The sequence below is a fragment of the Gopherus evgoodei genome, chromosome 1, assembly GCF_007399415.2.
Source record: "Gopherus evgoodei ecotype Sinaloan lineage chromosome 1, rGopEvg1_v1.p, whole genome shotgun sequence".
Classification (NCBI taxonomy): domain Eukaryota; kingdom Metazoa; phylum Chordata; order Testudines; family Testudinidae; genus Gopherus; species Gopherus evgoodei.
The window spans coordinates 275,957,557-275,984,322 of record NC_044322.1 but is presented as its reverse complement, the minus strand read 5'-3'; positions in this window follow the sequence as shown (position 1 = coordinate 275,984,322).

Below are 26,766 nucleotides of genomic sequence, written 5' to 3'. Positions count from 1 at the left end.
AGATAACTGTATAAGGTATCTATAATTTTGTTGGCTGTCATGTAAAAATTACATAAGGGTGTGGTATAATGAGTTCATTGGCCTGAATTTTGGATGGCCACATTATTCACAAGTGGAGTAGCCATAACTGAGTTTGGCTTGGTGTCCTAAGTGAATCTCACTAAATCCTTTCCAGGACCACGAAATCAGACTTTGAAGTCATGACATAATTATATATAGAAAACCAATCGTCACTTGGCTAGGACTGAATATTGCCCATTCTGGGCCTTAGGCCAAGATTATCTGGGAAAAAAGTTCCACATTTGGGGAAAGAAAAAGGAAGCATTGTTTATATCTAGATATAGATATAGATATAATATTAAATGACAGCTATTTGAAGGTGTTCAGTGGTTTGGAAAGTTAGAGTAAGGCCTGGCGGAGATGGATTAGTGGACAAAGGGGCAGGTTAGACAGCCAAAGGTATATGATGAGTTCATTTTTCTCAATGGCTCTGTAATTTATCACATGGTTCTGCCATTTGTCATCTGGATATCATCATTTCAGAGGGGGCCTACTGCTGCAGGGAGCTGATTGCCCTTGAATGGCTTAAATTGGGATGGAGCATGTCTAGCACTGCACAGGATCACAGTCATGGTTGGAATGTTGCTTAAGTGCCTTTATCATCAACAACTATAAGAAAAGCCAGGAAATCATTAGTTATGTCTTTACTCAACCCTTTGAACTACCACCATGATTCGATCTTCATAGGGGTCATGGATTTTAAAACCAGAAAGGACCACTACAGTCACCTAGTCTAATCTCTTGTACAACCATGACCACAGAGCCTGACCCACCCAAGAACTATCTCCACTGTGCAAATAGTGAACTGAGGACCAGATTTACAAAGTGCTTTTGAAAATCTCACTAGGCACCTATCTGCATCTTTAGGTGCCTAAATACTTTTGTAAATCTGGGCCGAGGGATTAAGTGACTTTGTCCAAGGTCATACAGGAATTCTTTAGCCCAACCAGGAATGAGACCCAGATCCCCTGAGTCTCAATGTAGTGCCTTGGTCACAAGATCACAATTCTTCTCTATATTACCCCACCCATATCCACCACTCACTGCACACATGCCTCCACACAGAACACACAACTTTTAACACCAACTACATGGAGACATTAAATGGGGATGTTTCCTAATTGTTCACAACATTGAACTAGTGCTGAGATGCAGTAAATGCTTAGTGTGTATGGTGTAGATTTTTAATTGATGGTTATGTCTGAGGGTGTTGTGATGATTGATTGTTAATAGAGAGGCTTGTTTGTATTTTGAGTGGAAAGGAAGTGACCTTTTGTAACAGAGTTGTTTTGGTGATGTAATGAAGTCTCACGCTGTGCTTGGGTTTTCCTGTAGCTGTTGTCTTTGGTGAGAGTTTATAGTGTCTTAGAGTCCAAGACCAGAAGGGATCATTATAATTATCTAGTCTGATCTCCTGTATAACACAGGCCAGAGAACTGTCCCATAATAATTCCTAGAGCAGATCTTTTGGGGAAAAAACAGCCAATCTTGATTTAAAATTTGCCAGTGGTGGAAAATTCACCACCACAACCCTTGGTAAATTGTTCCAGTAGTTAATCCTTGCCAATTTTTCAACATCTGTCTTGAATTGTGGACACCACAACTGGACACAATATTCTGGCAGTGGTCATAACACTGCCAAACACAGAGGCAAAATAACCTCTCTTCTCCTACTTGAAATTCCCCCGTTTATGTCTCCGAGCACCATATTAGCTCTCTTGGCCACAGCGTCACCAAATCTTTTTCAAAGTCACTGTTTCGCAGAACAGAGTCCCCCGTCCTGTAAGTATGGCTACATTCTTTGTTCCCATTTACATTAAGCCATATTAAAATGCATAGCATTTGGTTACACTCCATTAGGGTTGTACACTTTGTATGGAGCTGGAGAGAGGACATATGCTTGAAAATTTTGGCCCAGAACTTTGTCATTGGAGGGGAGATTCCAGATTCTCTTGTGAGAAATACAACACTTGATTGCAGTCCTGGGTGGCCCCTGAAATACTAGATCTTAAAACTACAATGTTATTCTGTATAGAGATGGTTTTTTAGATATCTAAAAGATATAAGTTAAAATACTTTTCTCCCTGTAAGTCCTGTATAGTTGAACCCACATTATTAAAAGATCCTGGATTTACAGGTAGAGAGATGTAAAACAAAAAATAAAAAACACACACACAATATCATCCAAAAAAATTAAAACTTAAAAACAATTTTAATTTTTTTTTTGGTGTGACCTATTGCCTAGGGAATCCCAGGCATAACTCAGAAGAGGTGTAACAACTCACATGTAATGCTGTTTTTCCAGGCTCATGCACTAAAACCTTCACACCAAACCAGACAATCCCACATTCTCTTTCTTCCTCCAACCACCAAAGCAAAAAACTTTGTAAAAATGGAGGGGCTACAGCTGTAAATATAGTATGTGTATCAATAACCAAAGCTGAGATCCTTTAGGATGTGATTTTAACAAAACCACAAATCTTGGGAGGTCAGGAAACACATTTAAAATTAAACAAACTGGAAAATATGGAAATGCAGGACTAACGTACGCCAACAACCTTAACCCAGCCCTCGTATCCTGGCCAGACAATGGATCCATGCAGGTACAGTAGATATATGTATTTGCCAAGTATCCCAGGACTGTAGCTAGCCATGAATACCTTGCCAGCAACCCAGGCAGCTAGGAATAACTTTATCCTCTGGCATTTTGCCTGCAGCTGCAGGCATCTTAAATCATATCTACTGTGGTTTACAAAGCAGAATACACATAGCCTACCTGCAAAGACATGCCACCTTTAAGATGTCCAAGGCTGCAGGGAGTCCAACCAGTTTCAGCCTGAAGTGAATTATAAATTATACACTCCGAACATCACTCAACTGCAGCAGCCTCTGGGGCAGGGCCAGCAGTCAACCGGCTCACAGTGTTCTGCACAACCAGCATGGGACAAGGACAGCAGCAAGGGAACAAGCCCTTCCTTATACAAAATAAACTGTGGGTTCTTTAGCATCCACACACAGCAGACAGGACTCCATTTTAAATGTATTGCCTGAAAAATGTACCCAATAAATTACACGGAACTCACTGTATCTAACCTGAGGATAAAAGCTGAGACAGCCAGAGACTCCCAGCAAGGCTCCTTTTTTCAACTCTATGTTTAGACTACAAAGTAAACCACCTTTTCACTGAGACTAAAAGCTTGAATTTAAATATCCCAAGTTTTAGGAAAAACTTGAACACGACAAAAATACACAAGAAAAAACATTGTGTGTGTGGGGGGGGCGGGGGTGGAAATCACAGGTTTAGGTGCTGATTTTTAACCAGCTCTGTTTTTTTTCCTAGATATTCATCCAGCATCTAGCACAAAAGGACCCTGGTTTCTCCTGTAAAACTCTGATACCAAGATTTGAGGCTCTGGCCCAATACCAATAATAAATAACAAGAACTGAAACTTCAAAGGGAATTGTAGGTAAACAGGATGCAGTGACATTCCATGGGAAAGTCATTGAAATCAAACCATCTCTGATGAATGGAGAACATCAATCAAAAAATGTTTCCTCATAATTTTTCCAACCAGCTCAAAATGAGAGGCTTTCCATTGACTTCTACAGGCATCGAATCAGGCCTATAATGTGCAAGTAGTCCTGCAGGTTTCAGTGGAGTGGAGCTATTTGTGGAGTACAGTCTATTGCTATTCAGTGTAAAAGTTTCAGACTCTGCCCATAGAAATTCATGACAGAGAAGCCCTTTTGGGTCATAGAACCTTATCTTGGCTAGGGCTGAACTCTGCTCTCTAGTATGATATAGAGAGTTTGGTCTAGTCCAGTGTGCAATGTCTCGAGCAACAGAACTTCCACTACTTCTCCATACAAATGCCCCATTTTATAAGGCACTTCTGAAACTGCTGTAAGCTGCAATGCTGATTAATGGCCACCACACTTGCCCCTTCCACTGTGTTGAGCATAGTATGAAATCCAAGATAGATTAAATTAGCTGAAGAATATGAGGCACAAATTAATTGCTGGTGTCATCAGGACCGGTACATCTCATTGCTTAATTAACCAGCAAGTCACCACACGCCACCGAGCTGTCCACTGTAATACTTGTAATAGATGGGGGGGAAATTACCCTGAGGGGCTGCCATTAAGTGACAGCGAGTACTGCCACCACCTGTGCTGTCTCCTGCACAGCCAGGACAGAAAACTATTCAGTAGGCCACAAAGCGAATAGGGAGGTGAGAAATCAAACCAAACCTGGTGGTGCACAGCCCTAACCCACGGGATATACAAGCAAAGAGACAACTACCAAGAATTAAAGCTAGTTCACAGCAGTAACATCTAGGCCTTACAAAGATATTTGGACAGAGCAAGACTAGGAATCAAATCTAGGGCCTAATTTCATTGCTGGCAAAAGCAGGTGCCACTCCATTATAACCAATGGAGTCACACCCATGCCAGTGGTGACCTTGGCTCCAGGGATGTACGCCAGTGCACAAAAAGCCAGACCACAGTAAGCCCTTGTGAGTCGCTATTGATAGCTTTCTTCAGTTGGCAGACTAGACAAGCCCCATTTAGGGACTCTTGCACCTAATTAATTAGTACTCAAGGTACAGTTTTATGTAAATTTTATTTAAATCCTAATCAGCGCTCTCATTTCCGTACAGAGTTATTTTTACCATGGCATCAGCACTCAGGTGGGTAAGGAACAGAACCACCCAGGGGAGTGCAGACTGACGTGCACAGCCTGAGAAAGAGACTGGTCCCACCAGGAGCACTGGCAAATCCACCAGGTGGAGTGGCAGCAGCTTCAGTCAAGCAATACAAAGATACAAAGGGAAGTGAGGTACGATCAGCAGGGTCTGAGTCCAGCTGGAAGGTTTCGATGGAGTCTTTGTTATGGTGAGCGGTAGGTGTGGGTCTGGCTTGATTCTGGCATGGATGGTAGATGTGTGTGTCGTGGTGAAGATTAACTATGAATCTGGCAGGATGGTTTGGATAGTTTGTGTGCAATGTTTATTGGGGTTAAATGCAGCCTCACGGTTACAGCTGTGCTCAATGTTGACAGCAAACCTTGAAGCGAGCCTGGATTTGTGGTTCAATATATTTAGCAAACCTGAGAGGAGGAAATTTTCACAGTAGGGAATTTCATGACCTTCTCTCAGCTGGTGTCACCACCTCCTCCACCCTCAACAGGTGCCCCACCCAAGTCCCAGGAGCCCGCTACTTACTGGAGATGTCTTCAAAGGAGGTCTAGTGGTCTGCTACCTCTTCCTATGGACACCTGGGTAGTTCCGCCCCAGGGTTTTTGGCAAGGAAATGGCTGGCACTCCTGCTCCTTCCATGTTCTGTCTTCAGAGAAACTGCCAGGCAGAACTATTGCCCCCTCTAAATCCCAAAGTTCATCAAGAAGCTAGCCAAACCTCCACCCCAGGAAGTGAGAGGGGAATCCTCTTCTCTCCTGCTGCAGGCTGTGCACGAAACCAGGGGCAGTTGGAGCCTCAGGAGGCTTACAGTGGTAGCTATGCAACCCTCACGGGGTCCCCTAGCAACTACATGCTAGGAATTATAGGGCTTCACTTTCTAGTGTTCAGGTGCTAGGGATTCCTAGCTATTGTGCTGAGCCTTCTGGTATATCTGCTCTTAAGCACAAGGCAGAGTCATTTACATTGGGAGAGGCTTCTCCTCTCACTGTGCTCTGTGGAGAGAGAAAGGCCTCTTCCAGTCTCCTTCTCTCCCCCCAGAAGCCTAGAAGGGGGGTAGGGGTCGTGCCTACCACCCCTCAGCACAACGACAGAAAATAGTTGGACTGACCAGACACCAATCCTGAAGATGCCAGGACAGTAGTCAGAGAAAGGTGGGTGAGGTAATATCCTTTGTTGGAACAACTTCTGTTGTCTCCCTCTCCAAGTTTTTGAACTTACAAAGACCTGATGGGGAGTGGTTTGTAAGCGCACAAGCTTGTCTCTCTCTCACCAACAGAAGTTGGTCCAGTGAAAGATATTACATCATCCACTTTGTTTCTCTAATATCCTGGGCTACAATACTGCATACACGAATGTAGCCAGCCACGTTGGAGGAGGACTCCAGCAAGGATGTTCCAGCCACTGGAGTCTGAAGAGTATCTTTCCTTGGCAGATTGAGTTCATCTGATTCTCACCACTACGTGAAACTGAAGGGTTTAGTTCATAGCCACGACCTTGTGAACTTCACTGCAGGGGTCACCCAGCTCTAATGACATTGTTTAGAAATAATGGGGGACAGCAATTTTGAACTGCAGCCACACGGCTCTGAACAACTGTTCTGCCCACATAAATTAAAAGAGCAGTGCTATTAGTCCCCATTATGAAGCAGTGACCACCACTAGAGATGGACAAAACTCAGTTTAGAGATTCAGTCCAGTCTGGATGCTTAGGCAAATCTTGAGTCTGCCACCAGCTTTCTCCATATCATCTGTTACTGTTCCTTCCAGCAGGAGCAGACATACCAGAGGCAAAGCCAGAGCTGGCCTTACCATGAGGCGAACTGAGGTGGTCGCCTCAAATGCCACATTGTGGGGGGGCACCACTAGGACCCAGAGTGTAGAAAATTGTTTCTGATGCTGGTGCATATGTATTCTCTCTGCTCTAGATGCACAGAGATGGTGGAGTGCTGTGCTGGAGGAAGGAGGGCACAAGAGACATAACAGGCAGGCAGGAGAAAAGGTGAGAGGGAATAACAGAAAGCAGCAGGAGCTGCAAGGGGAGAGAGGAGGAGGAGGAGCCTCTTATGTACTTCTCTAGCACCCCCAAGAGCCTGGACTGATTAACACCAGCTTCTGAGGGAGCTTCCTGTTTCCTGCTGCTTCCCTGAACCCACCTGAGGAGAACAGGGAGTCAAGTGAAGTAGCAGGAGTCAGTTAGGTCCCTAAGATGCTGATATCTTCCCTCACTCAGGCCCTGCTACCAGCCTGTTTATTTGTCCCCTTCAGCTGAGTGATGAGAGCCACTATAGCTGACACAGACCAGCAGTCATGAGTGAAAGAAGAAAACGCCCCTCTGGGACAGCATTCAGAAAAAGAAAGAAAGCAAAGGAAGGTTTTCTATCTAAGCAGGAAGGAGCTCTCCTGAGATACATAGACACAAATGTTCACGGTGAGCCTTCCAGCCCCAGTAAGGATGTGAGTGGTGAGGAGATGCCTGATCTTCCAGTTAGTCAGAGTGCCCGTGACCTGGCAGCTACTGCAGCATCCATATCTCCATCTCAAATGGATGGAACCATGCACATTCCTGAAGAAAAGTGTAGATCAGAGAAGAGTGTGGTGGAGGTGCAAGAAACAGCTGCTGCTGAGTTTAGTTCCTTAAGTCTAGATGATCCAGGACTGTGAACCCACTTGAGCAGTAGCCTGAGGGACTTCCTTGTACTGCATGGGCTACAGCAAGTGAAAACTTCATGTTCCCCAAAGACAATGAAAATAGAAGTTTCCATCTAACACATTACTGGCATAAAATCCCCAATGGTGACAAAGTGGAGAGGCCATGGCTTATGTACTCAAAAACCCAGAATGTTGCATATTGTTTTTGTTGCAAACTCTTCCAGTCTAATGTTCCAGCCACATTGGGTTATGCAGGACCATAGGACTGGAAAAATCTGGCTAGAAATCTGGCATGCCATGGGAAGGCAGCAAATCACCAGAGAGCATTCCATAGGTGGAAAGAGCTCGAGAGGAGACTAAGGTTAAAGGCCACCATAGATGATCAGTATCAAGAGGAGATTGCATCGGAATCTCTTTACTGGCAAAATGTTCTGAAAAGGCTCATTGCCACTGTGAGAATGCTTGCTACCCAAAACCTAGCACTGCGTGGTACTTCATATCAGCTGTATGTGCCAAACAATGGAAATTTCCTTCAAATTGTGGAGCTGATGGCTGAGTTTGATGCTGTACTTCAGGAGCATCTAAGAGTCACCACCCAAGAAATGTACACACACCACTACCTTGGAAAAACAATTCAAAATGAGATCATGCAATTACTGGCAACAAAAGTCAAAAAGAAGATTGTGGCAGATCTGAAGTCAGCAAGATATTACTCTATTATTCTGGACTGCACACCTGATATCAGCCATATGGAACAAATGACTTTAATGGTGTGTTTTGTAACAACAACAGAACCTAGTGAAAATGTCCCTGCAATGCTGACTGTCAGAGAGCATTTTCTAGAATTTATTGACATTGATGATACTACAGGAGCTGATATGACAAATGTGCTTCTTAAAAAGCTGGAAGATACGGGAATTGCGATAGCTGACATGAGAGGTCAGGGCTATGATAATGGTGCCAACATGAGAGGAAAGACCAGAGTGCAGACACGGATCCGAGAGTTAAACCCTCAAGCTTTTTTGGTCTCATGCAGTTCTCATTCATTGAACTTGGTGCCAGTGATGCAGCATCAGCTTCTAGTGAGGCTGCTAAATTTTTTAAGATAATTCAAAGCATCTATGTATTTTTCTCTGCATCAAGTCATAGATGGCAAATTTTGAAGCAACATCTGGGAACATCCTCTCTGACACTGAAACTACTGAGTGTCACACGATGGGAAAGTCAAGTGGAGGCAATAAAGCAAGAGACTCCAAGGTGTTGACCTTCATATATCTGGAGAACTGGAACAACTGGATAAAGCAAAGTCATACTTACAGTCTTACCGGTCAGATGAGGGAGTTCAAAACATTTTGAAGAATGGACAGAAGTTGGCAGAGGAACTTCACACTGAAGCTATTTTCCCACCCATTCAAGAATACAAGACTCACTGAAGAAGAAATTTTGATTACAAGGCACAGGATAATCCCATAAGGGACCCCAAACAACAATTCAAAGTTGAATTCTTTAACCAGGTGCTAGATTGTGCAATACAGTCAGCTGAAGAATGTTTCATGCAGCTCAAGGAACACAGCAGTATATTTGGGATGTTGTATGATATTCCAAAACTCCTCACTATACCGGAAGAGACCTACACCAGCAATGCAGGGGACTAGAAACAGTGTTGACTCATGATGACATGCGCGATATTGTTGCAAGTGATTTAGGTGATGAACTGAAAGGCCTTTCAAGATACATTTCAGCAGGATCAATTCCAAAGGCTGTTCTGGAATATATGTGCACAAATAAGATGACAACCCTCTTTCCAAATGCTTTTGTTGCTCTGAGCCTACTTCTAATAGTTCCTGTAACAGTTGTCAGTGGAGAACGCAGCTTCTCCAAGCAGAAGTTAATAACACATCTACGCTCCACAATGACACAGGAGAGGCTGGTCGGCCTTGCAACAACCTCAACAGAGCATGAGCAGGCCCAGACTGTGGACCTTCAGGAAGCAGTTCAAATCTTTGCAACCAAGAAGCCATGGAAAGCACCATTTTGGTTATTCAAATAGATAAAAATGCTAGTGTGTACTATGCAGACAAGAAAAGTTACATTTGCTGTTCAGGTGTTTGACAGTTAAGTGTTACTTAAAATTTTTGAACAAGGCATTTTATGTTGTTAGTTCTCCTTTATTGGGGTAGGTAGCAGAGCAGTACCATGAGAGGAGTAGAACAGGAAGAAGGCAAAAGGTTTGGCCCACGCAAGGTGATATGAGGGTGTCATTTGAGCTCCCCGCCTCAGGTGCCAAAATGTTGTGGGCCGGCCCTGGGTGAAGCCTTTCTTGTATCATTTCAGCATGTTTAGATCCAGTCTGGGACTAAAGCAGGAGATGCAGAATCAGCTCATCAGTTCAAGGCAGCTGGACTCGCTGCCCTATCAACACAGAACAATAGTCTTTCCCTGTTTCACATCTGTTGCCTTCTAGTAGCTGTCACAACTTGTAAGTATGTCATGCTTGTGGAACTTTGTATCCTCATCTTGCTCAGGCAGCTGTAGTTAGGTAGATTGCATTCAAGAATTAATTACTGTCTGAACCCTACACAGGAGACATGGGAGATCAGGAGCAATCTGAGACAGCGTAATACAGTAGTTTTTAACTGAACCTATTCTGAAAGACTCTCTAATCACAGTTAGGACAAGGTTTGAGTGAGTGCACACAGCCTGACTGCACATGAACTGGCAATGAATGAATTAGTATCAGTGACACCTACCTATTTAATAGAGCTCATTGGGAATTTTTTGAATAAATGTTCTTTGCTCAGAAAAGGCCAATTCATCAAAACCAAAAATTTTCACAGAAACTGCTCAGTTTCAACTAAACTTTTGTTGGAAAGGTTTCTCAAGTCTGTGATTGATGGGGAGGGAGAGAGGGAGACCCCAGAACAATCAATAGCCCTGGAGTTAGGGCACTCACCTGGGAGTTGGGAGACTCAGGGTCAAGAACTTGTTATGAATCAGCAGGGGACCTGAGGTCTCTGATTAAGGCACTCACTGGGCTAGGGGCTAACATGGTGGGGGTGGGACACTTCCTGAAACAGCAGCATGTTTCACAAAAATAATTCCTGTTAACTCTCAATATATTACCTAAGTTGCTCTTAGGAAAGCTTGATTTGCTAATCTTGATATAAGGGAAGGATATGCTGCCACTTGCTCAGGAATGTGCCAATGAGCATAACTATATAAGGTTATACTTTCTACCCCTTGTTTATTTTGGTCCTCTCACTCCCCTCCCTCCCCTGCCCGTAACTTTAAAATCCTCTTTGTAAGCTGAAATAAACCCTCATCCCTCCGGTCTATAGGAAGGAGTGTTTAATCCCTTGTCCTGACTAGTCTTTGCTTGACTCCTTGGGAGAAGTGTGTTTTGTACTTGGGGCAGTTATTATCCTCTAGCAGCAGAAAGTCTCTGGGTGCTATTGGCAGGGAAGCCTGAGAGTGAAGAAGGTACCACCCCACCAATCAAGGTCTCAGCTGAAGGAGATAATAACCAAATGTGCTACCAGCTTCACATGCTACAATACCTATGGCAGCCCCTGAGCTGAGGCCAGCCAATGGTTAAATAGCATTGGCAAAGTATTTGGGGGTCCTTGAGGTGAAGAAGGGGCTATATAAGAGAAAAATCCTTGTATTATCACCATTGTCTGTCAGTAGCTCTACCTAGAACACTCAGCACCTGCAAGTCCAGTCTGGCCCAGCCCTTTGTGGTCATGGTCTACCTCAAACATGAAGAGTTTCCAGGCAGTAGCTCCAAGGATATTGGAGGGATTCCAAGGTGGTATTGTTGAAGGCTAATAGAGCTTAATAACCAATTAGCTTTATTAACTTTCCCTGCTATCCACGGTCTTTTGTGTGACGACAGACAGATGTTGCCCAATGTTCCCCTGGCCAGCTCAGCTAATGCTGCTCAACTGTGAACCTGCACAGCAGATATATTTATTTAAAGATTCTGACAAGATGCCATTAATCGTGCAACTGATGGCATGAAGGAGCGGAAAAGAAAGGGAGGAAGAATGAATGAATAAATGTTAATAAAGGAAGGGAAAAAAGTAAAATCTGTGGGTTTTTTTTCCCCTGGAACACATAGTCCATGTTCTGGCAGATGGTGTTTCCCATCTGTGCCAGGCTATGGACAGGAGGGTGTTTCCTGCAACCAGCTAAATCATGTCAAAGTACCCTAACCGCTCTATTCCTTTGAAGTGCTGTGGCATACACCGCCATCTGGCAAGGAAGTATGTGTTACACACACACATACACCTTCAAATACCACGGTAATGAGGGCACTAAAGTTGCCTAGACAGAATAAGTATATCACAAATGTGTATCAACTAATATATGAAAGGGGCCCCTTTTGTATTAGCTCCGATGAGTCAATATGATTTCATGAGTAAAACATATGCTCCTTATACAGCGTTTGTATATAATGAGACAGCATGATCTGTAGTGATACAACAGGGACCCAAGTCAGACAATTTTTATTTCTAATCCAAAGTCTGTTGTTGACTCATGACAAGGCCTCACAGGAATCATTTAAACTCTCTCTGCAAATCTGTAAAATGGGGATAATACCAATGACATGTGGGTGTGTACCCCAGGCTGCGGTTGACCATCACCACTCTTCCTTTCTGAAGTACTGCAGAAAGTGGAGTATGGAGATAAGAAAAGAGAACTCTTTCACCTTTACCACAAATTCTTATTCCTGCGAGGGGTTTGAGTGGAGGAAGCTGGACAGGGCTTCAGCTTCTAAAAGAATTCTACAACTAAATCGTAAAGGGGTAGTTTTTCTCCACAGCATTTTTATGGCAGCATGTAACATACATAACACAGATTGTGTTTTATAAATTGAACAGGTCAGATGTATTGATTTATTACAGTTCCTGACTACAGTTCCCTTCAGATAAAGTATTACCATCCACGTACACGCACTGTATCAGAGACAGTATCATCCCTCTGTGTGTATGTATGAGATGTCTCATTTCACCCGGTGTGCACCGCATTAACATCTCCTCACACAGACACCAGCATTTTCAAACCATCTCTTTAGACTAGTTGAAATCACTACAGAAACTGTAACTCCACCTTCCTGTGCCTGAGGAAGTCATTGCAAGCAGAACCAAGATAATGTCCCTCTCTCTCCCATATGCTCACATTTGGTGTTTTCCTTACACAAGGATGGAGGCTTGAACATTTTCCCTCTGTCCCTGAAGAATGAAGTTGCCTTGTATATAAGCTATGACTACATTTCTACTTTCCATGCATTGTGGATTTGGTGTGGGGGGCGCAAGAGGGAGGATTTTGGAGGGATAGTTTATGGTCATATATGATTTATACATTGCTATATAGGAAGTTACCTTGTCAATAAAATTACATTAACTTGAATGTATCTAAATGCCTAATTTACTTTATACTAGAGCTGTGGGAAAAGCTTTTACGAGTGGGATTTCTAGCCATTCCGGGCTCCCATCCCATGCAGGGTGCATAGGTGAAAATTCCTGGCTCATGGAGTGAGGGAGAAAAGATTGTTTTTGACCCTAGCTTTCTCTGCCATGTTTTCAAAAGCTCCATTTGTCTGTGTTTTATCTTATCCCATCAGAAATCTGAGAATCAGGGCACACAGCTCTTAAGGCAGAAGATTATTGCAAATCAGAGGTACAAGTGAGCGGGGAGAAGAAACTTCTTCTTAGCGTGCCTCAGGAGGCATGTGACCAGGGTTCATCACCAATTCGGTCTGCTGCTTGTATCATTAGCTTTCCTGGCCCGGGCAGGGTACTGACGGGGAGTCCGAAGTGAATCCATGACCCCAAGACAAAACTTGGATAGTAAGAGACTCTGTTCCTACAGGCCATGAATCCAGAGGTCTGCCATATCTACCATTAATTAGCTCACAGCACCAACACTAAATCGAAGAGAAAAATTAGGGGACTAGAAGATTATGCAAAGGGGCAGGGCTGATTGAATGCTAATAAATCAGCAGCCCCACTATTTCATTCCAGGGAATGCATGTGTGAGGGGCAGAATACCTTTTCCTTGCATTCAGCCAATTCTGAGGCTTTACATTCATTCTGAGAGTAATTTTTATCTCAAAATGTGCATTGGGAATGTTTTGTTTTGAAAAACCTGCTCTGGGTCACAGGAGAAGGCTGAGTCGGGCGGTGGGAGGGTGACATACAAACCTTCGGAGATATAAGGCAGCACAATTGCTGTAAAGTAGGGCTCTTGGTGACAGCATTCCTCAGGATATATTGTGTTGAACTGGCTTGTCTGACACAGTGCAGAGGCTCCATTGCCTCTTGGCACAGTACACACATATTTCCTTTTTATGCTACACCTGGCTTCTAGAAGGAGTACCACTAAGAGAGGAGAACTGACCATTCCTTCCTGGACTATAAAGGGCCTGGAGATAAAAATAGTGGTATACACAGATTCAGAACACAGTTACTTCTCCCCAAATGAGGGAATAAGCCCAGGTTCTCTCTCCCATCCACTAGAAATGGGGGGATTGTCCACTTGAATATTAAAGTTACCTTTGCTCCATACAGCTTCTCCTTCCTGAGGGAGTCAAACAGAGCAATCAGAGACATCCTCTGCTGCCATGCATTTATTATTAATGTATTTTCTTGCAAGAAGTCCTGTACAGTTGAACAGGAAGGGCAAGTTGGTGCTAGTTAGACTGACATTAAGCATCTAGATCAGTGGTTCTTAACCTTTACTGCAGCCTGCACCCCTTTGGTTCTCAAAATCATTGAAGTAGGTCAGTTCTTTAAACCTAGCTATATCATTACTATAGAATGAAAGAAATAGAATTATATGTTTATTTTAATTTCACAGTAAAATTAAGAATACATGAAAAATTACACACTTTTTAAAGAATTATATATTTATTATTCTTTATTTCTTTACATAGACAACAAATCCTGATTTTTTTCCTAGCATGGCAGGGGCACCATGAGTGCAAATTGATCCACACACATCAAGCATTATCGTATGCTTAGGTTTGACGAAACAAAGTCCTTGTACTTACGTGCCTGTGCTTAATTTGTGTTTTTGATGATTTATCTTCTAAAAAAATCTGGTATGTCTCGCACGCCCGGAAAGGGCATCTCAGGTTAAGAACCACTGATCTAGATAAAGATTGTTGTATCATACTCAAGACTTGAGAAGTGCACTTATTGTTAAGGGTTTTTTTGTTTGTTTGTTTTTTACCATGGGTTGTACTAGCTGATCAGCAGCAAGGCTAGAAAGCTAATATTAGGGGAAAAGAGCAATACACAGGAATGTGGGCATCTTGTTAACACCATGACTGAGAAAGGAGGTGCTATTCTCTGTGATGAGTTCTAATCTTTGCAGCGTCATCTGTAACCACATTGTAGAATGATTTAGGATGCAAGAGCGAGTAGACAGCAACAGTTTCCTTAAAGCAGAGGGAAGTTCCAATAGCTCTGGCTCTAGCTCAGGGCACCACCAGCTCTAGCAGACATAAGCAAAACAAGTTAGCATCCAAAGGTATAGAAATGGCAACCACAGGAGGCTCTCCCCTTACATGCCTTGCTTGATAAGATAAATAGACTGAGCTCCAGCATTAACAAAGAGACAGTTAAAGGGTGACTTGATTACAGTTTGTAAGTACCTACGTGGGGAACAAATATTTAATAATGGGCCCTGCAGTCTAGCAGAGAAAGCTGTAATATGATCCAAATAGCTAGAAGCTGATGCTAAACAGCTGCAGACTAGAAATAAGGTGTAACTTTTTAATAGCGAGTGTAATTAACCATTGGGACAACTTAACCAAGGGTTGTGGTGGATTCTCCATCCCTGACAATTTTTAAACCAAGGATTAGATATTTTTCTAAACATCTGCTCTAGGAATTACCTTGGGGTAGTTCTCTGGCCTGCGTTATACAGGAGATCAGAGTAGATGATCACAATTATCTCTTTGGGTGGCTGAGTTACAGAGGAGGCCCTTTGTGTCCAATCACACTGCCTAAAGCTACTCCCCATCATTCTGCAAGACTTTAGCATATTGACTTTGGTGTCTTTCTTGTGCAGCTCAAGCCTCAGCCTTGGAGCACAGACGTACTAGTTCATGTTGTGTACTGTACAGAGTTTGTTAGTGATAGATACTACAAGTTTCCCAGTGCCAGCAATAGATTATGAATGAAGCAAATCTACACAGATACACTGTTAAAAAAAATGTGAACACGATGTTGGGAGGTTCTATCCCATCCTCACCTGCCCAAAATCCCACCCCTCTTTACCTTCCCCTCTTCCCTGAGAAAAAGCAGCTTCCACTTCCTTTCCCAGGTTTGTTTGGCTTCTCCCTCTTCTCACCCCCAGGGAGCAGGTGGTAGCAAGTACTGTACAAGGCTGCTGGCAACATATGTCTCTACCTTACTTGGACAGCTCTGACCCTGTGTTTTAGGCAAGTCAGGGAGGCATCATGTAACATGTGCCATAATGAAGGTCCAAGATCTCACCCAAATAAGCAGTTGGGGTGTTGTTATGATGACATATATATACTCACACTCACAGGAGAAAGACCTCAATCTTTTCTCCAGCCTCCAATCACTACCATCACTCCTTGTAGATATAGGGAACCAGTGGTACCCCCTCAACAACAGCCATTAGGATCATTTGTCACAAAGACTATCAAGGAAGCAGGTAAGGCCCTGCCTCCCACTATTATCCTATAGACAGAAGGAGCCTCTCCTTTCCCCAGTGCTGTATATTAAAACATTTCAATATATAGGAGACAAATTGGATTGTGAAAACTATCGAGGAATGGCCGTCTTTTCCATCTCTGGAAAGATTCTTGCCAGAATACTTCTCAACCGGCTGCTCCCCTTAGCTGAAGAAATCCTCACAGAATCGCAATGTGGATATAGGCCATCTTGAGGTACCATGAACATGATCTTTACTGCCCATTAAGTTCCAGAACAGTGCTGTGTGAAAACACTGACCTCTGTATATGGCCTTCATCAACCTCATGAAAGCATTCGACTCCTTCAGTCATGAAGGTCTGTGGAGAATTCTCCTTCAATTTGAATGCCCACCAAAATTTGTTGTTGTCGTGGAAGAGTTGGAGGGCAACATGTCTGTGACGGTCGTCAGCAATGGATCCAAAACTGACCACTTCCTAGTCAAGACAGGAGTCAAACAAGGTTATGTCATCACAGCAACCCTTTTCTCTATCTTCCTTGCTGTCATCCTCCTTCTCATTGGTGACAAGCTCCCCTCCAGACTTGACATCTAGTATAGAATGGATGGCAAGCTTTTCAACCTCTATCACTAAATTGGTCACTGAATTCCAATACACAGATGCCTGTGCCCTGTGCCCACTGGGAAGAAGATCTTCAAAAATAACCAAACACTTTCTCCACGGCTTACAACCAACTCAGTCTCACACTTAACACCAAGAAAACTAAAGTGCTCTACCAACGGGCTCCAAATCATCAGGATCCTGCTCCTATAATTCAGAACAATAAAGAGACCCTGGAGAACATCGAGCGCTTCCTTTACCTCTGTAACTATCTGCCAAAGAAAGCTGATCTTGACAAGGAAATTCAACACTGCGATCAACACACTAGTGCAGCTTTCAGATGTTTTAGAAAACGTGTCTTCGAAGATCACAAGATCAAGAATCAAACCGACCTTCTTGTATATGAGGCCATTGTTATTTCTGCTCTTTTGTATGGTGCTGAGACCTGGGTTATGAACAGTAGACATTTCAATTATCTTGAAAAATGCCAATGGTGCTTTCAAAAGATCTTCCAAATCGAGTGGGACGACTGGCGTACCAACATCAGTGTTCTATCCCAAGCCAAAATTTCCAGCATTGAAGCTATGATTATCTGTCACCAACTCCGTTGGGCTGTTCATGTTCTTCAAATGCCAGAAAGTCAACTCCCGAAGCAGGTCATGTTCGCACATCTGAGCCGTGGCCAATGGTCAAAGGGTGGACAAAAAAAGCACTTCACAGGCACCCTCCAAGCCAACATGAAGAAGTGGAATATTGACAAACCCATAGGAAACCCCAGCCCTCGATTTACCAAAATGAAAAAGGACTTTGTGGCAAGGATGCCTGTAATCTGAGATCCCCTGGAGACAACAGGAAATGGAAAAATAGGAAAGAAGGCAAGAACATGCCACACCCTGATTTAACCATCTAGATCCTCCCCTTCCATTGCAAAATGTTTTCCCCAATTATGACAAGATCTGTGGATCCAAAACAAGTCTCATTAGTCACCTGCAGATCCACCACTGATAACTGGCTATCATTTTATTGGAAGACAATCATCCTCGAACTCTGAGAGATTGCCAATAATATTTTAATATCATAGAGTACATTTAACAAGATGCTTTGATCCCATAGGTAGGAGCCATCAATTTTCTAGTACCGTTCCCATTTTCACAGATATAGCTCCATTAATAAATTTTCAATTCAACAGCTCTGTCTTTTTTTTGCTCCCCGCTTCAGCTAAATACCCAGTGCACTTCTCTTAATAGAAGAAATTTGCTCAAGTATTTTCTCTAATTTAAAAGTGAATTTGTATCAGTCATGCTGGTCCCTCTTCTACATTTTTCCTGTGGAAAGCTGAGCAGTTATATTTTACTTGCACTCAGATTCCCAGAAAGCAAGTGTGAAGTTGCAAAATGACATTTTTTTATGTTTGATAGGAAGACTACTTAACATTGCAGAGTTCACCAAACCCCTCACCAGGGCCTTTGCACAGAGGTAATTATACAAGCTGATATCTGAAACACTCTTTGCAATCTAGGGCTATATAAGCACATTGTTACTTGTGGGACTGTGAGGGGAGAATTTTAAGTATGCAGCCAGCCACTAAGTCTTACAATAGCATAGTTTTTTCTAGCAATGATGCCTTAGGCAAGGCCTGTTTAGCCTAAGAAGAAAAAGTTTTCTTAACTATGTTTCTGATACATCTCCCTTAAGATCCCCAAAGGTTTCTCTAAGCCCCATCCTGGATTATAACAGAAATGTCTTCTCCTTATAGTGCGTATGGTAACACACATTGTTTCATGTTCTCTGTGTACACACACACACACACACACACACACCTTCCTACTGTACTTTCCACTACATGCATCCAATGAAGTGGGCTGTAGCGCACAAAAGCTCATGCTGAAATAAATTTGTTAGTCTCTAAGGTGCCACAAGTACTCCTGTTGTTTTTGAAATTTAGAGTTGCTAAGGTAATAAATATTGAGAATCCAGTACTTGCAAACTGTTGGTGATCAATCCTTAAAGTAAAAGCCTTGTACATTTTTCAGGTAAGTCCAATCATGCCAGGGTCCTCTGAAAAATGAGGCTGTGTGTGTTTTCCCCTCGCCATACCTGCTCTGTGCTCACCTACCATTCATCAGACACAAGCTGAAACTCAGCCTCTCTTCTGTAGACCATGCAGAGCTGAATGAAAACCATACTGGTTTGATGGCATTGCTGCTCAGATGATCTGTCTTAAAAGAGATATCTATAGCTAAATCCAGTCTCAGGAGGCCAAATGAGTGACAGATTGACTAGAGTGTCTGTGACTCACCTTGGATAATGACACTCAATAAGAATCACAGCTGGATTTGTTCTTAATATAGCTGGGTTGCTTGAAGGGGTTGGATTGGAGTACAGGTTTATGCTGCAAACCAGGCAATGTGGCATCATCTATCAAGGACAAGTAACTCAGTATTGTTATTCTTTTCTTTGGCTATGTTCACACTACAGATTACATCGGTGTAAGTTCTGTTGCTCACGGGTATGAATAAGCCACCCCTGAGTGATTTGGGGTATGGACAGTGCTGTGTCAGCAGGAGAGATTCTCCCATCAACAGAGCTATGTCCCCTCATGGGAGCTGGAGTAATTAAGTCAATGGGAAAGCTCTCTCCTGTCGGCCTCTGCACTAGCAGCACTACAGCAGTGCTGCAGCTGTAAAGTCTGTAGCGTAGCGATCGCCTTTAAAAGAAGGTTGTCTCAAAGCCCTGGTATTAACAAGGAGTGTGGTTCATATTAATTGTTGATCGACAAGGCCCCTCTCACAAAGAGCTTCCATTCTCAACAGTTCAGGAAAATGGTGTTAGTAGCACCATGCCAGGAGGCCACAGTAGCAAAGGATTTACACAGCCACGCTACAGGCAGGGGACCTCACTCACCTAATGCATAGTTTGGTGGGATAGTTCCTCCTTCTCTCACACTGGCCATGTAAACAGGGATGACATCCTGCTGACAAGAACTGCCTTCAGTTGTGCCTTTCATATTAGTTTAGCCAGGGTCAGGTTTGTCTGGTGGTAACTGAGGCCATTAAGATTGCATATAAGGTAGCTGAAGAGTCCAGAGTATGGGTCACTTCTGCTCGCAGTGGTGGAAGCAGCACTTGGAAGAGTTACCATCACCCAGTGAAGACGCACAGAGACGCTATGCAGAGTGCACACTCCCAAGGACCGGGACAGTAGTCACATGCTTACACTTGGTCAGTGTTAACATAAACTTTGCTTACTGTACAACATTTAGTAAGCGCATTGGCGTCAGGGCAGGATAGGTTTGGTGTGCAGGGGGCTGGATGCTTGCACTGATGCTCTTCAAGCAGGGTCAGTCTTCTCTAGTGTTTATCATCTGCTAATTAATTATTTATTTAAATCCAATTTAAAAGTTGATCTAGAAATCCATCTCCAACAGTGCTTACTCCTACAGTGAATCCTTTCTGTGGGTCAAGAAGCCAGCAAACTACATTAGTTGATGATTTGAACCCCAAAAAACTCCAGCAAATCCAGACTAGTTTTCTGTTGTCCCTGTGAAATGGCTTGGAGTTCATTCACTGAGTGAAATTCAATGGCCAGTATTATACAGAGGTCAGACTAGATCATAACAGTTCCTTCTGCCTTTAAGATACAAAAATCATTCTGCATTAGATTAGGAAGATCATTAAACTGGGGGCATTTCAAATTCCCTCTACCCAGCCCCATTCCAAGTGACTGATCATAGTAACCTATAGCTCCACCTGAAAGTCTGGTCATTAAGGCAGATATCTGTGAAAGAAGCTTCAAATACAAGAGCAAGTTTTCTAATCAGCCAGGAGTTGGATGAACAGAATTTAAAAGGAAGCAGTTACTCTCCTTGAAGATCTTTTAAAGTTCTTATTGTCAAGCTGTCCTGAAGTGGCTCAGAAGCGTGAGTGCCAACTTCTGGACAGACTGTTAGGAAACACGGCAACAACCCCAAATCGGTCAGGAGTTCTGTACCTGGGTTTCATCACCAGTTATCAAGTGTAAACTCTTCAGGCACTAGAACCAGTGCTTAATTTGTAATGAAAGAGGTGCTGGGGTTCAAGCAATTAGATGCTGGGGCTCACCCAATTTTTTTTAAAAAACTTTCATAACTGATGCAGCAAGCCCAGACACAGATTAAGCACTGATTATAACAGCCTGAACATGGAGTCACAGACAGTCCCATTGGGTACTCTGTCTTGCCACCCACGTAAGCCTGCCTTTCTGATAGAAGGTTCCTTACATTAGAAGTCACAGCACTATTTAGTTTACTCACAGCCTAAAGGAGCAGTCACCTTAGATCTCACACCAAAGACAACACCTGTAGCCAGTCCTAAAATAAACTATATAGAGATTTATTACACAGGAAAAGGAAACAAGAGTTATTTACAATGTTAAAGCAGGTAAACATATGCACACAAATGAGTTACAAACTTAAATTTTAAAAAGTCATAGAAGCTTCCATAATAAGCACGCTTTATATGTCCTTTAGGGCTAACCCAAGCTAAGCACTGGGGATCTTTTGCTTATGCTTAGTAATACTTGCCCTTCAGAGTCCAAGCAGAATAAAGATACAATTCCTCCTTGCTAGAGGTTTTTATCCCTCCCCCTCCCACTTCTTCAAATTGAAACTCAGCTGATGGGAGGAATTCACTTGCCTGTCTCCTCTTCATGGGGCAGAGAGAGGTGGGTTGGGAGGAGAGCAAACAAAAAAGTCTTTTGTCCTCTGATATTCCCTGATAGTTTGTCTGGTGTGGATGGACCTTCCTTGTGGGGCAGAATATAATACCTTCTTTTGGAGACCAACATTTCACACTAGTTAATGTCTCTCTCCTGTCTGGTGATTCACACAGTTACAGAGGCTTATAATACAAATGCTTAAATATTACCTGATAACATCTGTATCCCATGTTGTAAATTGCTGCATGCATTTGTCTCACTTACAAGCATTCAATAAAATCTAAACACTGAGCACACTTTTATAATCCCAATACCTATTTCAACAATTCTAATGCACAGGTGAGCCAGACTGGTTCCAGCTATGTATCTGTCAGTGTTTCACTAAGGCATGGGGTCTGTGGAAGGAGCTGGCACCTGGTTTGCCAGTCTCACATGTATATCATGCCCAGCATCCTGCTATCAGAAGGACACTGCTGTTAAAGCAGCATTGATCGAGCACGCAGCTCTGTGTATGTCAGAAGAGACGTGGAAGCCTTCCTTACCTGCTAAGTCTACTATTACATTCAGGTAGCTCCAGTTCCAAGGTGATTTGCCTGCAGGATTAAGAGAAGCATACCAGCAGGAAGCCAAGCCAAAGCTCAGGTCAGCAACTTTCATCAGTGTCATACTGGTAAACATCTCTTAGGGCCCAGCAGCTGTTACTAAACTCACCTCTTGACATTTTACGATACCAGACAACAGTGGTGACAGAAACACAGAAGAGCACCCAGGAGAGACCACACAAGATTGTCTCAGCAAGCCTCCATCTTGCAGAGTCACTCCTAACAAAATCCCAAAGATTAGAAGAATTTGCCTTGTTGACCATCAGGCACAGATGTGTGACTCTCTGCCCCATTCTACCTGCTTTAATGCTGTCCTGCACAAGAGAGAAAAAAAAATACTGTTCTGGTTGCCTTTAAACCTAGCCCCTTAAAGCCAGCTCACACCTGTCTTAGGTAATTAACATCCCCACTCCTTATTCTGCATTCAGGCAACAGCCAATCCTACCCATTCCCCAGGCTTTCAAGCAGAGTCTGAAAAAGAGTGAAACAATGAGGATTCGACTCACCTGGGAATCACTTCAGAGCTTGAGAAGCTCCCAAAGAGCTTTAAAGCAATAGCATGATTAAATGCCTTTCACTGAGAGGACAAATATCTTCTATAGTTGCTGTTATGATACTAAAGAATCCCAGAAGGGTTTTTGTACGTTCTGTGGGTTCGGAAGTCAGTGTGTGTCATAAACAGATGGTTAAGGGTTAATTCCTCTTTTATCTGTAAAGGGTTAAAAAGTTCACCTAGCCTAGCTGACACCTGACCAGAGGAACCAATGGGGGAACAAGATGTTTCAAAAGGAAGGGGGAAGTTTTTCCTTTAGAGTTTCAGTTTCAGCCAGAGTGAAAAAGATCAAGGAACCAGTCTCTTATCAGAGCAGTAAGTTTTAGAAAGGGATAAATAGGTATATGTTTATTTTCTTTGTAACCTGTCTTATGCAGTTAGAGGTAGAATCAAATTGGGTATTTCTTTGTGTAACTAAATTTGTGTGCAGGGGAATATCCTCTGTGTTCTGAATCTGTTGTCTGTGAGAGTAGCTGGTATGCTAATCTCTCCCAGAGGGTTTTCTTTTACCTTTCTTTTCTTTAATTAAAAGCCTTTTCCTTAATACCTAATTTATTTCTCCTTGTTTTAAGATCCAAGGGGTTTGGATCTGTGTTCATCAGGGAATTGGTGAAGTCCCTCAAAACTACCCAGGGAAAAAAGTAGTGCTTGGGGGATGGTGGCAGTGATACCAGATCTAAGCTGGTAATTAAGCTTAGAAGTGTCCATGCAGGTCCCCACATCTGTACCCTAAAGTTCAGAGTGGGGAAGGAACCTTGACAGTGTGGAAAAGTTAACAATATTAAATGTGATGGATAATTTGGGTATGAAATATTCTTAGTCATAGTCGTGAGAAGAGATGAGCAAAACACTTGCCATGAAACAGGTTTTTGTAAAATTTGCCTGTTTGGGAATTTGCAAAACTATAATGTTTTGCATGAAGTAAGAGATGTTTATACATCCCTAAAGAGCAGAGATGGGTTAGTGGGCTGATCACAAAAAGCTAGAAGGTAGGAGCTTCTGAGTTCTAGTTCCTAACAGTGATCAGCCTTAATAATATACTTTACAACTAGAGGAAGGTTGATCCCATGGTTAGATGACCAGCTGGAGACCCGATTCCCAGATCTGCTAGGATATGTCTACACTGCAATTAAACACCCGCAGCTGGCCTGTGCCAGCTGAGTCAGATTCAGGCTGCAGGGCTGTAAAACTGTAGTATGCACATTCAGGCTTGGGCTGGAGCCTGGGCTCTGGGACCCTGAGTGTGGGGAGGGTCCCAGAACCCAGGCTCCAGTATGAGCCCAAATGTCTACACTGCAACTAAACAGTCCTGCAGCCCGAGCCCATCAGCTGACACAGGCCAGCCATGGAGATTTAATTGCAGTGTAGATGTGTCCCTATGGAATTCCTGTATTGTGTAAGTCACTTCAGCACCTATGTCCCAGTATTAGACACTGCTGCAATTCACAAAACCCTCACTTGGCTGCTGCTAATCCTGCTAAATTTCTCTGTAAAAGTTCCCTAGACACCTACACTTCTGCCTCTGTCCATGCACACTGCTGCCTCATTCTAGGCATCCCAATGCCTATCTCTTGCCCGAGCCCCAGTATGACCCATGCACCAAGGGACAAATAGGAACTTATCTGTCCATTCACTTGCAGGAGCTGAGATGGTAGGCATGCTCAGAGACTGCCTACCAGATCAGGTCCCATTCAAAATCTGGCCAGTGGTGGTGCCCACCTTGTAACTTTTAGCCCAGTGATTAGCACACTCACCTGGGATGTCATGTGGGAGCCCCAGGTTCAATACACCCCTCTGCCTGAAGGGGGAAAGGATTTGAACAAGGGTGTCCCAGCTCACAGGAGAGTGCTCTAATCATTATGCTATGGGCTATTCTAACATGGGGCTCCCACAATCTCTCTTGTTGAAGTTGCTCCACTGTGGGTAAATAATTAAAGAGTTACTGGTGTGGGGGACTGGACCCTGGGGCTCCCACCTAGGTGCCTTAATCCCCAGGCTACCCATGACTCAGTATTTATCCAAGTGGAACAGCTTCAGGAAGAGAGATTGAGGGAGCCCCACTGCCCCTCTTAGCTCAGTGGTTAGAGAGATCTCCTGAGAGGTGGAAGACCCTGATCACATCTTTTCTCCCACATGACAAGGGGTGGGGGGGAATTGAAGCTGAGCCTCCCCCATTCTGGGTGAGTGGTCTAACCACTAGGCTAAAACTTAAGATGGACTTCTCCTCCAGCCTTTGTATGGAATAAGGTAGGCACTGAACACATTCTCAAAATGAATTTCTCAGGCACCTAAACCACCTGACTTCAAGAGAGGGGCTCAGCTTATGGTTGTAGGTCACAGAATTATGCACCCAACTCTGTGAGAGAGGCAGAGTTTAGGACACACCCCTCTCATCAGTATCTCCCATTGGCTAGGTTAGACAGCTCTCTGTCTCATGTAACGGCTTTTGGGGATAGCATTCTGAGGAGTCCATCTCTCCCCAGTCATTGTATAGGGATCCTAAGCACCTAACTCAGACTTTGCAGATCACGGTGTAGTTCCTTTGATTTTCTAGGTGCCTGAAAGTTAGGTATTGCAACCCTCAGCATCATAATGCCTAAGTCCCTTTGTAGATCCAGGCCTTAGTCACTGCGTATCATACAGCCATGTACTCATTCGGTTATACAGTGCACTCCTTTTATAAGAATCACATCATCCCACAAGATTTGAGTCTTATAAGTGGTTGATTCTCTCAAGCACAGTATAGGAATGATTTTGTCCCAGTGGTTTTGATCACTATATGCAGTGTATTCTTACAAATAGAGTGCAGTATATGGATTAAGAAATCATTCTAGAAAAAGCAATAAAAGGGAAAGCAAAGGGAGTTATAATTTAGGGACTCAATCCAGTAAACACTTTCTACTGGGCATACTGCTGTCTACCATGGATAACCGAGACAAGGGAATTCCCCTTGGAGGTGCCATTACACCCAATAGTAAGTATTTGTAAGGCTACATCTACACAAAGAACTCAGGATGTGATTCCCTGCTTATGTACATCTACTTACTCGAGCTTGAGGAGAGCTAGTGCAAGTATAAATAGTGGCGTAGCTGCGATACCATGGGCAGCAGCAGCATATGCCAAGTACATAGCCATGGGATTCACACACGTTTGTACCCATGGCGACACTGCTATTTGTACTCACACAAACTCTCATCGAGTTATTATGAGTATGTGTATGTGAGCTGGGAATCACACCCCTAGCCCATAATATAGGTACAGCCTAAGATCAGGCCCTTTCTCCTATTACTTGCTATACGAAAGGCAGGTAAACCATAATTTAGGAGCCTCATTCTTGCAGAGACTTATGCACATGCCTAACTTTACACATGTGAGTGGTCCCACTGCAGTCAGATTAGCTAAGTGTCCTGAAAAATCCAGCAATGGAACACTGTGAAGCAGAGTGATATCTGTCTTTGATTAATCAGGAAGTTATTCTGCAGATCACAATTTTCCTACTTGTGGCCAATACCAGGATGTATGGACCAAGGCCCAGCTTCTCAGAGGTATCAATGGGAGTTAGGTGCTTAAATATATTTGAGGCTCTAGGCCCAAGTCCTTTCACTTGTTTAGCATCTCTAGCAATGCAGCACCGATGCAGTGCTTCTGTGCAATTCTATATAGTGTAAGAAAAAGGCAGCCCAGCTCACCATGGGTGATACCATTTAAATTAACTCACATAGATTGCAGAAAAGATGCTTGGTATGACTTATGTCTAAATGGTGGCTCTGCACACTTTCACATTATCATACTATCTTTCCCCAATCTGAACCTTAGAGTCCAAAAGCTGGGGTACCAGCATGAATTCCTCTAAGCTTAATTACCTGCTTAGATCTGATAAGCTGCCACCAATCAGGAATTCCAGTGTTTGATACACTCTGGTCCCCCCAAAACCTTCCCTGGGGACCCCCAAGACCCAGACCCCCTGGATCTTAACACAAGGAAAGTAAATCCCTTTCCTCACCGTTGCCTCTCCTAGGATTTCCCTCCCTGTGTTACCCTAGAAGATCACTGTGATTCAAACTTCTTGAATCACAACACAGAGAAATTAGGTTTGTTCCCCCATCTTCTCCTTCCCTCCCTTCCCCTTCCCTGTTAAGTACAGACTCAATTCCCTTGAGCCTCGACAAGGGGAAAAATCAGACAGGTCTTAAAAGCAAACTTTTAATAAAAAGAAAGA